This window comes from Sparus aurata, chromosome 22 (genome assembly GCF_900880675.1).
Source record: "Sparus aurata chromosome 22, fSpaAur1.1, whole genome shotgun sequence".
In the NCBI taxonomy this organism is placed as follows: domain Eukaryota; kingdom Metazoa; phylum Chordata; class Actinopteri; order Spariformes; family Sparidae; genus Sparus; species Sparus aurata.
Window position 1 is genome coordinate 26,527,283 of NC_044208.1, and position 19,103 is coordinate 26,546,385.

Consider the following 19,103-nt stretch of genomic DNA (forward strand, 5'->3'; position numbering starts at 1 on the left):
ACCAAAGCAAGACATTTTTACACACTTATGTTACAGATTACATTTAGACAGAGCTGTGCTTTCTGTTGAGTTTGTTTTCCAGTCTTTGTGCTAAGCTAAGCTAACCGGCTGCTGCACGAGAGTGGTATCGATCTTCTCATCTAACTTTTTTGCTAAGTTACATGAGCAGATTTCCTGCTTTCCGACTTCTTGTAAGATGCCTGGCACTTGTGGTAAGATGCGAATCAATTTCACGGACCAGCTCTCGCTCAAATTGTTTCAATAAAATAACATTTTCCTTGTTCTCTGCAGGAATCGGCGTCCACAATTCCACAGGACACCACGAGAACTCTTTCACTTTATTCAGAAACTTCACCAAAGAAGTCCAAAGTGAATGAAGAAGCGGCTCCAGGGACTGAAGAAAACCTGCTCGGCTGAGTCCTCGACAGCAGCACTTCTGAGTCTGAGCCGCTGACCAAGAAGGTCAAACTTGACCCGGTGTTATAAACTCTCTCTGAAGATGTTCTGTTATACTCTTAAAGATGCTCCTGTTCCATGACTCACCTGTCTGCTCCCTCCCTCTCAGAGTCCACCTGTAGATCTCTCTGACTCGCCCTCCGTCCTCAACGACGCCGCCACAGTCGAGAAACACGCCATCAAGCTTCATCTTGTCAGGTAAACTTCTGAGTTCTCTCCAGCTGCTCACACTCCTTCTCTTTTCCTACCTCGTCATGGCAGACGTCCTCACGTACAGTATTCATGTGGAGGTTCATAGGAGGCCTGTTGGAAGGCAGACTGATGTCATATCTTTTCACCACAAGAGGGCAATGAAGCCTTTCTGCTGGCCTCTGCGTCGACCGTATGGAGGCAACAGACACTCAGACACACTGTTCAAAGACTAGTCACTTGGTGACAGCAAAACCTGATGCAGATCAGAGTTAAGGAGCATCTTTACCTTCCTGTAATCCTCTTTTTTTTTAATAAATACTCCAGTCTTCACAGAAAAGGAAATAAGCATTTTGATACTTGCATTTTTCACCTTAATGTGTTGATGTGCGCACCAGATAATAGTCGTGAGGTGCTGAGAAATAACATTGGGATGCATTCAGGAGGATCATCTATCATGTTGTGCTTTAATTCTATTTTTTTTTGTTCTCCCCCTGTGCTGTTTGTTTGATCATTTCTCTGGAAGTGCTGTACCCAGAAGATAATGTTTTGTCACTTGACCTCCGCGAGCTCTCGGCAGAGTGATGCTTTTAAGTCATCCGCTGCCTTTGATTAATGGTAATTAATGACATGGAGAAACAAACATCACTCATTATTGCGCCGTAATTGTTTTTAAGGCCCTTTTTTCGGATGAAGAGGATAATAAGCAAGTATACTTAAGACTTGAGTAGCGCACAAAAAAAACAAAAAAACAAAACCACACTCAATCTAACGCCACTAAACACACACACAGTGTAGAGCAGGCGGCAAGATGGAAGTCGTGCATTAAAAGTGTCTCCGAGCCGTGCTTGACATCATAAAGTCCTTTGCAGCGTATGTAAATAACACCCTCTGATGGAAATACAACAGAAAGCTGCTTTGCTTTATAAGGTAGTTTCACATTTTGACTAGATTTTCCTCCCACTTCATTGGCTTTGTGATTCTTATCCTCCGCAAACGTAACATTTCTCACATTCAGTAATCCCACGATGCAAATTCGTGGACAGGACTCGGCAATTTATTACATTACAGGCGCATAAGACTTCTTTAATGCACCTGAGCCATCAGAGTTGTCTCATCTACTGATAATGCGAAATGGCTTCTGAGTGCTGCAGGGAGAACAGGAATCAGACGGATGGGTTGACCAGTCCCTGACCTTAAAAGTGTGCATCCGTTTTACAGTAACTTGTGCGGCTGTCTCGGGCAAATTTTCCCCCCAAAAAAAGAGCTTTCAAAGTGTGAAAAATGAGACGAGACCTTTTATCTTTGATGGATTCCGGTGCGTTAATTGTGTGACTTGTGATCGCTCACGTCAGATGTTGCACCGAAAGGACTCTCTCTATGGTTTCGCTCGATTTGGCTTCGCAACATACCGCCAGCTTGCTTCTGTGGTCTTTATTGTATTTTGATGAAACACAATATGTGTCATTAGTTGAGAGGGATTTGTGCCAGGCGAGACACCCAGATACTCAGCCATAGGGAGCAGACTCATAACATGGCCTAGTTAAAGGTTTTTCTGTTGTTTGCATCCCAATCCGGTCAAAATTTCCCAAGATGTAGCTTGTAAGAGCGTGTATGTTGTTGCTTAGGAACAGTTTTGCCTGTGCCCCCAGTAGGTGGTCTCTTTATGAATATCATTACATAGCCCCCATTCAGGGGAGGCAAGACATCTTTATCCCTTGCAGACCATGTTTATCGCTATTTTCACACCTAGATTTGGGAGAGATGTTTATGCGCACTGTGGTTTTAGACCTTTATATTTACCGACAGATGCAGTTGTGATGTGAAGTTGCTGTGGCGGCTGCACGGGGAGCCGATCTGCCATTTGAAAACTTTTAAATAGTTATCCAGCGGGGTAAGCGCGGTCAAACGCGAGGCCAATTTACAGCGTACTTACATTTGTCTCTAATTAATCACGGACAACATTAGGACTTCATCCAGAGGTGTATCCGCAGGAGGTCCAGTCTAGGGTACGGGGCTCCCCTATAGTTGTGGCCCCTCTTTCTCCCGCCGCGTGCACTCTGTGTGGGGCAGAGGCTCAGGGCATGGCCCCCTGTTTTCCTGCTGGGCCTCCATCTGCTGTGGAGGTGGTTAGGTCCCTGGATTGATTGCAAGACAATGAGTTTATGACATGTGTCGCCGTGAGTGACAGAGGGTCTCGTCCCAACTGGGCCTCCTTGACGACCACAGATCTCACATTTGTAGTCGGCACTATGCCAGGGCTAATGGGAGGAGTGATCCTCCTGCTGTGTGGTGGGACTTGTAGTTTACAGCTGGCTGGTAATACAGGACAAGGAGCAAATCTCCCCGGCTTCTGTCTGAGGACGCTTCCTTGGCATGTTAGCAAAACCTTTACATTACATGGCTTAATCAGAACAAACAACAGAAAGTAAAAAAAAAAGGCATCCATAGAAACTAGCCCTCGATGCTACCTTCTGATTTGTGCATGAGCGCTGATACTCGCTCTGCCGCCGGTTTCTGCTCCTCTTTACGGAGAGACTTTATGAAGCCTTCTAAACTGGTCTCTGAAGTTCCCCCAGTTGACCCAGCAGTACTCCTTTCACACGCCTGTCAACACGCTGTTTCTCTCCACTTTGGTGGGTCCAAGTTAAAAAGAAATCGCTTCCTTCATCTCCCACTCCTCTCCTCCTCGCCCCAAAAACAGGATGATAAAAGCCGGAGTTTCACATCTGAGAGAACGGCAACAATGCTACTGTACCTTCAAAGGGGAAGACGCCACATTGCGAGATGACAGGGCGTTGATATGAAAGTGTTGTCTCCTTCCCGGGTGAGATCAGAGGAGGCCCGGTAGATGTGTACTGTCGTGTTGCTCTGAGTGATCTGACCAGCGCGGCGGAGGAGAGGTGTCATGGCGGACAGACTCACTGGGATGTGTGTGTCAAGTTTTTTTTTGCCTTGAACGGCGCTCGGAAAAAGGTCTTTGTAACTGTCAGGATTATTCTTTTGGTCTGTTGTGTGTAATTTCCGAATCCTGCAAACGGTGAGTTGTTTTAAGCAAAATATGGAATAATTATCAAGGTTATAATGAAACACAGGGAACAACGCAGTCGGTGCCAACAATTCAGATTTCGCTCGTAACATGTTACTGCACGAACCTTTCTGTGTCTCTTACAACAGGAGTAACGGATGAAGCCCCTCTGACGAGCCTGAGGATCAGACATTCACCTCCTCTCTTGTTACCAAGAGGAGAAAACATCGTCTAAATGTTCTCGTTTTCTTCGCTTTGCTTGCTTATTGTGCGTCCTCTTAAATTGCTTCAATTTCTCAACTGCAAACTCACGTTTAAAACCTGCATTTCAACGCATTAGCGCTGTGAATCTTCTGTCGTTTTGTAACATCCGAGCTGCTCGGGGGGTTGATTTGTGGAACACTTTAAATAACGCCTCAGAAATATGATCCGTCATCCTGCAGGCTTTGAATCAGGGTTGCCAGATTTACAGGGGTCGCCGATATCGAGTAATTACGTTTTCGCATGTGATATTCAATTAAAAAACGTTAAGAGACTTTGTGACAACATAAAGGCAACAAAAAAACCCTATAAAAAGACTAAAAGAAAAGAAGCTGACAGCGCCTGATCAAACGCTCGTGCGGAAACTTGATTAGTCCCTTGCCTGAAGTCTACTACTGTAAATTAAGTTTTAACTACTGTATATTCCACCTGACAGCGAGGTGGCCTCAAAACAGAGATTGTACCCGACCTGCAAAGTCTTCACGAAGATGTAAGAAAAGCTGACCTGGATGTCAGTCTGTCAGAACCGACCAAGAGGAAACACACAAGACCGTTGAAACGAGAATTTTACCGCGGTGAATCTGATCTGACGGGCTGTTCTTTAAAATGTTACCTGATTCTGTAAAATACTGGTAAGATGGTAAGAATAGTGTTTACGTTCTTAGATCACAAACGTGGTGATAGTCGCCTGAAACAGAGACACTAACAGACGTCTTATTGTGACAAAATCTCGCAATGTCTGCAACTTTACCAAAACTTGCATCAGCTTGAGACGTCAGCTCTGCAGCACAGCCTGCGAGAAAGTGTCTGGACTGATGCAGAACGTCACAAATCAGCCATCAGAACTGCAAAAACATCACGAAACAAAGCCAGAAAACTTCCGTACATTCTTTAAAAAAACAAATGTTAATGGCACCGGAGTGCAGGTGTTGTCATCTACAGATCTACTGATTGTTTACGGTTATCATCTTTCATATTCCTCCATTCTAACACAACAGTTTTACCCGATGTTCAGACGTTAATGTTCCCCGAGTACCTGATGAGACTTTAAATTGAGTTACCTTAACGATCAGACAGGTGACTTAGCTTTGATTGACAGGTGTGAATCACTCGTCACTCGTTTTCTTCCTGGAGAAAAATCATTTAATGCATCTAAAACAACACACACACACACACACACACACACACACACAGCAGGAGTGCCCGAACGTTTTCCCTCGAGGGGGCCAAAACTGAAACTTAATGTTGGGCCGAGGGCCAAATGTCAACACTTATCGTACTGAATCGTATACATGAGATGCATCGTTGCTAGAATCCTAATTTCCCCCGAGTTGATTGACATCCTACAAAATGTCAATCAGCCCTGCGGACTAATAATAAGGGAAACAAATTAAATATTGAAAGAGCATTTTACCTCGCAAAAAAATCTGAAAACATCCGACTGGCCGGAACAAAATACAGACGCTGTCTTTCCTGCCACCACATTAAAAAAACAAAGTAGGCCACGTTAGCGTCAGCCACACGTGAACCAGTGTCTGGAAGTCAGGTGCTCGAGAGTGTAAGTCGTAAAGTGTTTATGCCCAGAGCGAGAGAGCGCTGAACCCCGCTGGAATGCTCCCAATTTAAAATCAACCTAAAGGATGTAACCGAGGCCTACGGACACCATAAGCACAACGCGGAGGAGCACCTGTTCCTGGATGGCACCCTGCCACTGCTCCCCGTCTGCCTGCTGTGGAGTCTAGCTACCCACTGATGAGGAATTAGAAAGTCATTAAGGAACACAAATAGCAGGATGGCACAGTCGCAACCAACTCCAGACTGCATTTGTGTCTTCATTCATAGTCTAGTGGGGGTGAAAAAAAAACAAAACTTTTTTTGCATTGGTTATTGATGGTATTTACATTTCAAAATCAGATTCTCTCTGTCAGTATTTCTGTCATTAAGTCTCCTCCCCTTGAGACGTTTCTCTTTAGTGCAAAAAAAATATGAAAAGTTACAATTAAATTTGCTTTTTGAGAGGTCAGCTAGACGGCAATACTTAGTAATGATAATACGAATAAAAAAAATCGCAGTAGAATAGTTCTCCTGTGTCCACTAATTTGACCGATACAGTTACAGACAGCTGCTTTTTAAAAGAGCTTAATGCACACGAGTGATAGTTACGCCACAATGTATCTTCGCAGATCTTACATGAAAGGCACCCACGGCCCGGGGATAAAGACAGAAGCAACAGAGAGAACATAGTCATATCCCAGCAGGAGGGTCCTTAATACTCCTTAGACTAATTGAGACACAGACTGAAGGAGGAATCAGTGAATGGTGCACGGCTGAACGTCGAGTAACACTGTCTGCAGCCATGCTAGCCGCTCTGTGAGGCTGTACTTACAGGAAAAGCAGTACTTTGAGCTAATTGCTAATGTCAGAGTGTAAACGTGCTATAACCCCATGATGCTCTGCAGGTATAATCTGCACCTTGTTAGTTTAGCGTCTTAGATTAGCTTGTTAACATGCCAGCAGGAGACTCGGGGGGGCAAATGTAACTATTTTTCGATATGATGTCGTTAATCAACGACCTCTTGAACTATATCCATACAATTTTTATGAAAGCAACTTGTGTTTTTTCTTTTTCGATACAATACTGATTGAAACAGAAGTATAATTTTACATCTGCTCCCAAGAATATATATATATATATATAGTTAAAAACAATTTAATATCAATTTAACACTCATTCCAGTTTAATCAAAACAGTGTAATTAATCTTTATACAAATAGAAAAACTAAATCAGGGAGAGTACGAGACATGAGTTCATCGAGCGGAGAGTGTGTGAGGAGGTTCATGATTGTGTCTCCGTCACTTGAGAGGTCATAAACACCCTTTGTTTGAAACGTGTATAAATTAAATGAGTTTCAATACTTTCTCAGGCTTCTATCACAAACCAGCCGCTATGTTGATATTGAAGGTTAAGACGCGCCTTCGTAAACATTTAAGTTTTCAAAAGCACGAGAAGCTGACGCCCCCAGATTGAGAAGCTAAAGTCTAAACCACTGTTTTCCGAGAAATATATAATAAATATAACAGACATAGACATTTAAACTGAACACAGAACACTTGCATATGTTAAAAAATCACTTATTTTCATGTAGTTACGGACACACAGCCCTCCAATTACAAAACACTTTTACAATCTGCTCTCGTCTATATCCTAACCTTCAACCATGTGACTGCTGAGTGAACGTCGTCACCTCTCCTGTTGAAATGAACAGTGAGAAGAATTAGGACTGAGCCATTCAGGTGTGGGTCGCTTAAACGCTCCCTCGCCTGGAAATGCAGGTCAGACGCAATCAAGGGGGGGTCACTTTGAGTTGAAAAGTGGCGGGGACATTAGGGCTCGGTTGAAAAAAAAATCTCCAGCATATGGAGATATATTTTTATTCAGTGCAGCGGAGAGATCGAATGAGGCCAGAGTAGATGGCGATGACAGTTATTTGCACTGTACCTTTAACAGATATTCGACAGCTCACAAGAGTTCATTCGTCAGCTTCAACCGATAATGATTCATTCTAAGCAAAAGGTTTAAATATCTACATGTGAGAACAAGAAAGAGAGAAAGAAAGAAAGAAAGAAAGAAGGAAACAAAGAAACAATAAAGAAAGAAAAGCGCAGTGGTCTAATTTCCAGCAATCCCTTTTTCTCTCCTTTGTCCGAGAAGAAAAGGAGAGGATGAATTAGAAAACGACTTTAGCATATACGCTTTCAAACCTTATTCTTATTCTTGCTTGACAGGCATTCCTAGCCAGCGAGCTAATCATTCCCATTAACATATCACATTCTGATTTGACATTATGTGCTGATCACATCTATTATCTAAAATATAACAACAGTTCTCCTGCACATGTTGTCGGCTGTATATATATATCAGATCCAGAGGATATGTTGTCATGGTGTCTCAGCAGAATCAGCTGCAGGTTGATATTCAGTTTCACCGACCTTTTTCTTTTGTTTAAGGGTGCGATGCTCTCGGTATCACTGCGACTTCGAGCACCTTTAATATCCTTTTAGGTTTGTCATAGCCGGAGAAGCACAGGTGTTCATGCTCATGCTCATTGACGTGGCTAACTGGGACACGCTATTAGCAAAATCATGCTTCCAGTTCTTTAATATGAACAATTTAGGCTGGATATCGATATGACATGCCTCACTTGGGTCATGTGGAAAATGTCTCACTGTTTCCCCGGTGCCATCTGTCTGGTGCTCGCAGGTCGCATTATCCCTGTACTGGTGCTCGTGGTACCTAATTAAAGGCTTCAAATGAAGTTGCAAATGAAGTTTTTCACTTGTCTCCACAGCTGGCACGGCTGGCAGCGCCGACTGCAGAGGTTCAACTGAAGGGCAACGGGGGGGCTGGTGTTCCAAGTGACAGGTTAGGAACACGTCGCTAAAAGTTTTCGCCCTGGAGCTGGAGGGATCTGTCAGCGGTGGGATGAATGGAGGGAATTGTTGCCGCGAATAGAAGAAGAAGAAGAAAAGGGCAGTGATGAGACCAGCATCTTCTGTCAAGTTGAGTTAAAAGGAAACCTCTTTACGAGACTTCGAAGTGTGTTATCCACATGTTTTGTACAGTCAACATTCTACCCGCCTCAAACTGAAACTCTTGAATTGATAACGTGATGACACTTCTAGGAGGAGGTCCGCCGACTGTGAATCCACGCGGGCTCGTATCACGATTGAGATTTTACATCCAAATGAGTTTTATTTGACTGTAGGCCTTACAGCTGTGAATCATAAAACGTCTACATGTCCCTGTGAAATCACCACGGGGGGCTGTGACGGCGGCCTTGCAGTTGTTCAATTATTCACCGTCCGTGGAGCCGCTCCATTGGATCGGTTTCAGCTTGACACTATAACGATAATCATGTCTCTGCTGTTCAGCTGCTGGGAGAGACTTGTTTATATTTACAAATTAAAACCTGAGCTTGGATTGAAATACTGCACGTAATTTATATTTCAATATGTTGTTTTTTTCCTTTAATTCTCTATTTAAAGCTGCACTAATCAATATTTGTACAAATGACTGCGTGTGACGTGACGGACGTGCTTGAGATTATCACCACAGCTCTGCAGTCCTCTTTAGCCTCTTTCAGCTCATTGCTTTGTTCATGTTTTGGCTCGCTCTCGCCGACATTACTTGATTAAAGATGCAGCGCGCAGATGTATTCGGTGAAAAAAGCTGTGATGGACCCAATGCGTCCGTCTTGCCAGCACCAAAATGGCAGACGCACAAATCTATCACTTATCTAGTGACGATAGTGGAGCGTTTAGCAGCTAACGAGACACATTTTTTCTACAGAGAGGAGTGACTGTTGGACCCTTTAGGCCGCCAGTAACATGAATCCAACTGAATGCTAATGCTGCTCTGTGCCGGGTGGATGTTTAAATAGGCAACTGTTTGCTAACATTTTAAATGCTATACATATATATATATATATATTTTGTGTCCACACTAAATGAACAATATTGAATTGTACAGAGGACAAATACAGAGAGTGTGAGAGTGTTTTAACTTTCAGTTCTGGAAAGTAATAAAATACATTTACTACATTTTACATTTAAGAAATGCACTTTGAATTCAATTTTGAGGTAATTGTGCTTTATGTGAATCTTCCCATTGTTTGCTCCTTTAACATTTCAGAGGGAAATATACTTTCTTTTCCACAAGGTCCCATCTTACAGCTCATGCTGTGGGCTCTCAGGGGCCAAACGCTTTTGTGTGTAAACACACATGTTTTGGCCGATCGTCCACATGGATCCCTGTAAACGCACTTTTTTGAAACCTGGTCTCAGGGTGGAAAAATGTGGAAATGCCGCCCTTGCGTTCTCGTGTGGACGGCGAATCCGCATACTTTGCGTATCGATGACGCCATCGCCCCACCCCTCGACCTCTAGCCTTCGACCTCTTGGTACTTGGTACGTGTGCACATGGCCTCAGCAAATCCTTTTGGTGTTTGCTTGCCTCAGTGAAAAGCTTTTAGTCCCCTTAACAACGGAGCAAGAACTTGTGCTTACTGTAGCTGCCATTTGCTAGTTAGCTCAGCTAGCCGTGCAGCTAGTGGCCCTATTAGCCGACTCTGCCTGGACTGGGATTCGGACCACAGGGGGAGTGTTGGCGTTGTTTACCATCGGCATATGACCTTTGAGGTGGCTTGAGGCTAGCTGACTAGCATGCTAACTTCAGTAGATGTTAATCATTTTAGTTGTTTGCTAATACTCGTGTATATATCAGTTTTCCCCCGAGCGTTTCCAAGTTGTGTTATTGTTGGCATGGCCATCGCAAAACACAACCCCATCACTTCCTGTTTCCCCACAGTAGCTTCCCACAACACAACAACACGTGAGTTTATACGAGTAATAAAAGCAGCTTTAATTTAAGTAAGCCTTAATTTTCCCGGGAGAATTTGTGCCTGGGTGTCAGACAAAATTGCATGGTGGGAGTGAGGTTTACAGGGAACCATCCTGAACACCGATGGCATCATTATTCTCGCCATTCCAAAAACAGTCACCATCGACTTCATGAAAGTAAGCTGAGGCACAACTTTCTATATTGCCAGTGTTGGTGAAGGATCTGAGCCGGGGCTTCTGAAGTCACTGTTTGGGTAAGACGAGTCTCAGTACATCAGCGGCGGCATCTGTGATTCATACCGACCACATGTCCAGTAACTTCAGCAGCCTGTGTCTGATCACTACATGATGAATGTCTGTTTCACTGAAGCCCTCAAATGCATCAAGTGCATTAAAGCCCAATTCGGGCCGCCCTGCTTGAGAGGTCAAGGCATATGGGAATCTGACAGATATCATGAACACGGCTATAACTCCTATCTTTTACACTTAAATTCTGGAACCGTAATGCATTGTACTTTGCGAGTTACCCCAAGGCTCACTAGCCGTCTGAGTCATTGACACACCAGTGACTCTGACTGCACAGTCAATTACCCATCTACCTTTCATGGACCAGGAGTAGGAGACAGGGAATGAGTTCATCCATGCATTCAACCTACGCCAGCCATGCCTCCACCAGAGGTGAAACCCATATGCAAGACGGGAGAGACAAGAGGATACTGGGTGAGTTTTTTTTTTTTTTTTTTTCTTTTCCATGTGGAGAATAAAGGTTAATAACAGTCCTTTCCTGTGTCATATTTGACATGACCAGTCATCGCAGTAATTACAATCATTACACTCCAAAGGATGTCTAGTTATCCCTCTTAAACACAGGCCGCACAAAGGAAATCAATTATTCAATCAGAGTTCTCCCATTCATCCCTGCCTGAGTTCACTTAATTTTGGGCCTGGGTGAATCTGCCGCAAATAAACCCCACGACCGGAGAAGAAAAGACGAACAGGCCCCTAATTTGTACCCTTTCAGACGGTCAATCACTTTTCAAAGGAATGCAAGCTTATTCTGACAATCAGGCCGACGTGAATGGGAATGGGTTTCATCTGCTACTTTACATAAGTTATCTGGTGATAAAGAGGGTAGAAGAAGAGAGGGAGGGAGGGAGGGAGGGAGGTGGAGGTGGCGGACGGGGGGGGGGGGGGCTCTCCGTCGACAAGTGTAGCCTGTGGCCCCCCCCCTCCGCTGTTACTCTCAGCCCCCTCTCTCCTTTCTCTCATCCCCCCTTTTCACCTCATCTCTCACCCATCCTCCGCTCCTCATCTTGCCCGTGCCCACTAGGATTGGCAGCATGTAATTTAAGAGCATGGGCACAAAGACCAAATGCCAAGCCCATAATGGAAGCTGGATGTGTTCTGATTTAAATGGGCTTCTGTGCACAAGGCCCAGGGCCTGTAATTAAGATCACTGGGACAAAGGAGAGGAGACAGTCTCACAATGCAGTCGGGACCTGGTTGAAGAAGAAGGGAGAGAAAATATCAGCTCCTTGCACCCAAAAATGGAACGCTTTATTTTTTTATTTCCTTTAAATGGACACTTCAGCGGCTTGAAGAGGAGACGGAAGTTTAAAGCGAGGGAACGCGCGGCCGACAAATACGCTGTATTTGTTGTTGCTTCTCTGTGATGATCTGATGAATTTACTCGCGCCGCCGGTGTCCATTCATTAAACTGACAACTTGGACGCGTCGTTGGAATTAGTCTCGGCCCAACTTTTCAAGGATCCACCACAGTACATGCATCTCTTTGATTGCTTATGAAGTATGACACGTTGCAAAGAGCAGCTTAACTTCAGAGAGAATTACTATTACAGTACCAGGCGCTGACTCCATCAGCATTCCTGTAGGGGTATTTGATCAATCTGAATGATGAAAAGACTACGAGAGGCCTTCATATCCGGATGGAGGGCTGGAAGTCTCGTCCTCCATATCCATACAGCCGCCATCACTCTCTCCTGAGCGTTTTTTGTTCCAGAGGACACACTCTAGCTCCTAGTGCTCTGGGTGGTTGTGTGTTCAGACCTTTTTCCGTTTAATTAGATTTGTTAAAACAATTTTTGGAGTGCTTTATTCGGTAAAAGCTCTCAGGGGTTAATATCCGCAGAACACTTCTGTTCAGCTTCTTTTCACCAATGGAGCATAAATTATTTAAATTATTCAGAATTGTGCGACCTTTTATCTCACCCCCTTTGAAGGCAGCAAATTAAAAATGCAAATGGGCTAACTAATTAATATGCAAATGCATTCATTCCCAGTTAACAATTAGCAATTAAACCTGCAGTGTCTAGAAAGAGCACTGACAAAATTAGCAACTTATTTTTTCATTTGAAAAATAGTCAGTCCGAAAAAGAAAAGAAAAAAAAAATTGATTGACGAAATGACTTTTACTGACAACCACCTGCCTCGATATAAACAAAATTAATAGGATGTCATGTCGGAGACGGAGGAATCTGAGGAGAGTCATGTCACAAACAACAGAAATGTATGTCATTTTGTCATGCTTTGGCTGTAAGACTTGTATATTTCATAACTCAATCAAACCTTAATTGAAACATGAAAGTCTGCGAGGGATTCTCTATGCGTGTGCGAGGGATTAAGGGCAGGGAAGACACAAGGCGCAGGCAGCCCAAAAAAAAAAAAAAAGTGTAGCAGACAGAGATGCAGAGGAGAGGACCGAGTTAACACGTTGCGTAACACGAATGAATAGTCGGGGTTTTTTTGTTTTTATAGCTGTGGTCAGAAAGAAAACCATAAAACACAAAGAGCTCTCAAAACAGTTTCCTATTTCCCTCCAACACGCTCAAATGCAATCTCACACTTAACGCTATCTCCTACATTACACCTTATGATACCTAATGTTGCAAACTCGACATCAATCATGCATGCCGAGCCCCGACTGTCTCTCCAGTGACTGAATTTAACCACATCCAGATCCTTTTGATGTGATAGCGGGAAGGTGCGGGGGCCGGGAGGCGTGAACTACACCTCCTTGTAAAGGTTATCTGTGATACACAGACCCGGGGGCACCTGCCTCATGCAGAGTTCACGCACGCCGCCGCCATTCAGCCGAGAACATACAAAGTGATGTATGTGTGGAGATCACTGTCAGCGGTGGAGCCGTGACAATAGAGGTCAGTCAGTCAGTCAATCAGAGAAACAGGAAGCGAGGAGGGGGGGAAACGAGAACAAGGAGGATTCGTCTCTTTTTTTTTTAAACATCATTTTTATTAACATCCCCAGTTCATATACTGATAATCACTGTCAGTGTTCGACCTGATCTCTTGTCAGCAGGCAACTTCTGCCAGAGGGCTCAGCAACGCGAGCATCACCTCTTTTTCGACAAATGCTCAGTGATTGCCGTGCCTTTAAACACGATTCTTGTGTTTCATTAACTTGCATTAAGTGCCCGCGTCCCCCCTGACGCTTGAATGTTATATTGCCAAAGAAGGTTCATATTTTATTTATCGCAGTTTAATATTGTTTTTGAATATTTGCGGTGCCTTAAGGCCTGGCTCGCAGTCACATTATGCTCTTTAATTTCTCCCCGGAATTGATTTTCTATTGCTCGGAGTGACGTTTGATTAAAAACATTTTCTTGCATAAAAATGTAAACGAACGCGAAAGTTATTCTCCACGCCGCCGCCGCCGCCGCCCCGTTTTGCTACAATATCTTTAGATTACGCTCACATTCGTATTTAATGCACGCCTTAATTGAATTGTTTCTTGTTTACGTCGCACAGTCTGGGAGAGATTGCGCGCCGTTTAAGGAACGTCTCACCTTACTGACCATTTACGGCGACGACACCCCGCGGCTCTAATTTATTCGCCTGTTTTTTTTTTTTTTTCCATATACATACTGGTAATATACTAGCGACTGCATAATTACTGCACTCCGCACAAGACACTCCACATGCATCTCTTTATCCGCTCACTCATGGAATAAATAGAACTAAAACACAAGAAATGCAGCAAAGAGGCTCTTTCAAGTAAATAGGCTGGGGGTGGGGTAGATAATTAATTCTGAGATTAATGTACTGTAGCAGTGGTGTGTTATTAAAACGCTATTTTTAAATTACAGCTCAGAAAGCACCCCCTTGGGATTAAGAGTGTTAGCCACTGATCTCTGCTTAAGTTATGGATGGAAAGGAAGGGGAGGGAGAGGAGGAGGAGGGGGGGGTCTGTTTTACATGCCTAGGTCCCATCTTATGGCTCACGCTGAGGGCTGACACCGAGAATCTTTTTGGTGTTAGCTCGCCTCAGTGACTCGCTGAGAAAAAAAAAAGCCTTTTAGTGCCTTTATCAATGGAGTCAGAAGTTGTGCTTTTCAGTAAGTATTTAGTGTTTGATAAGCGAGGGCCTCGGCTAGCTTGCAAGTGGCATTTGATTAATGGATCTTGCTGTGTCTGCTGTGAAACACTTGTTTGCAGAGCGGAGGGATGTTAGGAGGTCGGAAGATTTTGTTGTAATATGCCAGTTAAATTATATAGAAGTATAAGCGGGACCTGTAGCTTAAGGGATGAAAGCAGCTCAACACAGCTTCTTATATTCTGCAGTTTTGGCTGTAATTTCGATCACTTACGATCACGTGTCACATGCCATTCACCTTCAGGATCACCTGTAGTTTGGATCAAAGCAGTATGAACTGATGGTTTTGGATGGTTAAGGGAAAGATAGCAGACATAAAGCAACACTAGCATTCATCTGGAGTCATGTTTCTGTCCACGTCACAAACTTAATGTGGCAACAGAGAGCGTTCTCCCCCTCCCTCGCGTTTCCAAGACAACTGGATCGTTAACATTTTCTTCAGAGCTGCAAATAACAACACAGGTTAAATGTAAGATATTCAATCATTTAGCCACTTAACCCTCCTTTCCTTGGTGACCAGACGTAACTGTATCATGATTGCGAGGTATATAGGGAACAAATGTAAAAGCTGATGGATTTCTTATTCTGTATCTTTTACGTTAGGGTAGGAAAACAAGTAGGAAACTTGTCTGTTGCTAGTTTAAGTCACATTTTTCAGTCTCTGCCTAGTGTTGTTATTGTTGTTGTTGTTGTGGGCCAGAGAACCAAAACAATGAACCGAAAGACACTAAAATGCATCACAAAACTCAAGTGTGGCCACTTGAGGATGGCTCCAAAAGCAAGCGAGTTCCCGAAGATTACACAACAAAATGAACTTTACAGCTAAAATAAACATATTTACAGCTTGGTACTAGCTTTGCTCACTATGTGATCATACGTTTCCTGTGAACGACAAATGAATAAGGTTGATTTTTTTACACAACGCACTTGTTTGAATTACATTAAGGCTTAAAATTATGCACGGTTAACGCTGGGGCTGCTTTGCATCCAACCGAAGCCTGGTTTGCATGACAGGTAGCTGCTAGCTGTCATGCAAACCAGGCTTCGGTTGGATGCCACAGCTCCACTCTGCTCACCTTCTTTTCCCATTGTCGGAATAGCCAGGAGTTAGACAGAGTCAGGCACTGCCAGGTGGTGACAGATGGAGCCACCACACCGTGTTATGCAATGGTTCTTTATAAACCTATGGGTGGCGCCACAGCGACTACATCCATGGTCTGTACAGTCTGTGGGCAGATGGCAAGTCCTGCAAATAACTCGCTAATTCAGGTTGTGAATATGAGCTAAATTTAAGGAAATTTAAAATAAACTCGAACATGGATATATATATTTAAAAAAAACCTAGTGCAGTCCTGTAAGTGTTTGAATCATATATCTGATAAAGGGCTAACAGTACTTTAATTTCTAACAAATATGTAAAACAAAAAAAAAACAAAAAAAGGCTGTGCAATAGGGCCATCTGCACGAGATGACCACAACATGACAGCGAGCGCATTTGGTCTCTGGATTTGAGTGTTTGTCGAACCCCGTGTTTGTGTGTGCATGTGTTATGTTCTGTTTTTAACGTTGGCAGTGAGTGCTTTGCACCTGTGGCTGCTGGCAGACCATCCGGTGTGTTGCAGCTCCGGAGGGACCTTGAAGCCCGTCGCAGTGGGAGAGAGGAGTCTGTCCTGCTAACCGTAATTAGCACAGGCCTGTTGATTCACTGATAATGAGAGGGAGTTCATTAGCGCCACGCTAATTGCTGCCTACTTCACCACCGCCACCACCATCGCCGCCATGCCAGCCCCCCAAATCCCCCCTGCACTCCAAAAAAGTTTGCCCGTCTATCACATTAGAGATGGGGGAGGGAGGCGGATAAAAAAAAAAAAAAGCACGAAAATCTGCAACTTTTCAGGAGATTGGAGTGGAAGCAGATGGAAGATTGTGTTTGGATTAGTTTTGACTTATTTTAGTGTGTGCGAACAGGGCGGGAGAGAGTAACAGAGGAAAGGGAGAGGATTGTTTTGGTTCCTCGCTGATGAGCAGCAGGAGCCTTTTTGCAGAGAGGGGGGCAGATGCACGTTGCTGGGACAGCTCTGTCCAAGGACATGATGGAGGTTCAAAAGCTAATTGCCAGAACAAGCAAAACAAGAAGCACGTCTGCTGAATCAGCTGAAAGACAACCTCACCTGCACCTGTGTTATATAACCACTGTGTCACAGGCATATTTATGCTTCAGTCCACTCTTGCAAGGAGTTTACTGCAACAATCTTCGGCAAATATTACATATATTTACCCTGCATGACGAGTATATACACAAACAAATCCATACGTAGGAAGGAGTGCACATCATAAACAAAGTGCAACAAAGACAGGAACCACAATAGGACAATGAATGCGTGTGGTTGCAACCAAGACCAATAAAAATTCAGGGGCATAAATCAAATTATGAAACAATAACCTACCTTTTAATATAAATGACTATATTTCATGGCGTGATGGCATTACGTATGTTAAATTGCTGAAGGGCTGTTATCAGGAAAACAGAGGACAACTTTGCTCAGGTAAAACTGGAATTTCAACTCACTGTTTGACTGGTGTGTGTTCCTTTGAAAGAGCGCAAATGAAAAACTGTAATGTACACACACACACACACACACACTCAGCACTTATCACCTGGGGCCATTGTTCTCCTGTCTGAATTTTTCTCTTTAAACAGCCTTTAAATAAGCCTCTTTTAATCTATGTGTAGCCATTTTAAAATCAAATAAATTATAATACGTCGGTGTCATTACTGTCAAGAATAACACCATGTTGAGACATTTTAAATTTTTTTTTCGCCGTCTTTCATTTGGCCCACCATCTGCATCCAATATTGATTGAAGCTCTATATGCGTAGCCCCAGCTGAGCTGGAAAACATCTGTTTTGTACCATAAAGCAAGCCCCACCTATGCAATAAAGTAATGAAGCAGATTTCCCGCACATGCTATTAGCGCACAATGTAAAACATATTTTCAAGGCCAGTAGTTGTTGGCAGTCTTGCTAATCCTCTGATGTGTTTAAACACGTAATGTGTCATTTCTGCCGGTAGGGGTCTCTCTCTGAAAACAAAAGAAGTTTGCGTAGAGGTGTGTAGAGAGGGCAGAGGAGCTGATCAGCTGATCAGAGCCGGACAGCTCCGGAGGAGACAGTCGGGTAGGAAGTGAGAACTTCTGGAGGAAATAACGCCCGGTGTCATATTCTGCTCTGATCTGGAGGAGAGCTCAGAGATTTCTTTTAAAGTTTCTTATCAGTCCTGTTTATCAACCTGACTGCAGAAGTGATCCGTGGAAATAACCTCCATTGTCGGGTTTATATGTACTATAATGCTGTAATGCTATAAATGTACTTTTTTTTAATGCATGAAGACATAACGGAGAGGGGAAAAGAAGAGAGAGAACCAGAGTCTCTGGTGAGTGCTGAAGTCAGTGAGAGTTGACCTGAATTTAAACACAGATATTCGGCACATGCTAGCTTACGTTAGCCTACGACTAGTGACCGAAGCGACCAAATGAAACATACTTACCTTGAGTAAACTTGTGGATTTCTTCGGGTTGAAGTACGCAGCTCAAATATATAATACTTTAATCTAAAAGTCCTATATGTCATATCTTTAAATCTGTTCTCATTTATATACTATCTGCATAACAACAGATCATGGTTTAGTTAATTCTGACTGGTTCTGCTCGATCTCCTAGCAGCAGCTGTAAGCGAAAACCTCTCAGAGATCCCCTGCTTGTTTCGAGTCCAGCATCAACAGACAAAATTAGCAGCTAGCTGTTGAACATTGTGGAGCAATAAGCAGCTAAAGAGACAGATGTTTCCCTCGGGAGCTGGTGGTAAAAACAAGAGAGCTACAAGGAGAGAGAAAATTGGACATCAGACCAACACAACTGTAGACTTTATACTAAAGTTGCTCCGTGTCTGCTCGACATGTTAATTAGCAGCTGCTTGCTAAAACCTTTGTCCACCTTTATGAAAAATACGATGCCAGTGTTAATTTAAAGAGCTGCCGTGCCCCCCAAAATGAACAAAAAACCCGCCAATTAATGTAGGTTTAAAGCTTGTGTCAAAATTAAAGTGGTGTATATTCAAGTTAAAATGCTACATGTAGCACTTCATCACGGGGATGACAGGTTTTAACAGCTGCTAATCTGAAGCGATAGGATTGCGGGAATGTTTTTTTTTTTAACACGTCTACGGCTCATGCGGAATATATTACGTATCATTTCCCTGAATCCTTTTGTAAAGAAAGAGATCTCGCTCTCCGGAAACTTCCCCCTCTAATTGTTGTGAAGCTTTAATCACTGATGCAGTCTGCAGCTTACGGTCCCCTG

The 19,103-nt window shown here is 43.5% G+C and overlaps 1 long non-coding RNA gene across 1 annotated transcript; it reads left to right on the plus strand.

Moving 5' to 3' along the window:
- The first annotated feature begins 536 nt into the window (after nt 1–536).
- Nucleotides 537–9,541, plus strand: LOC115573755 (uncharacterized). The gene is made up of 2 exons (XR_003982346.1): nt 537–654; nt 8,285–9,541. It is a non-coding gene; the product is annotated as an uncharacterized LOC115573755 (long non-coding RNA).
- Nucleotides 9,542–19,103: the final 9,562 nt, after the last annotated feature.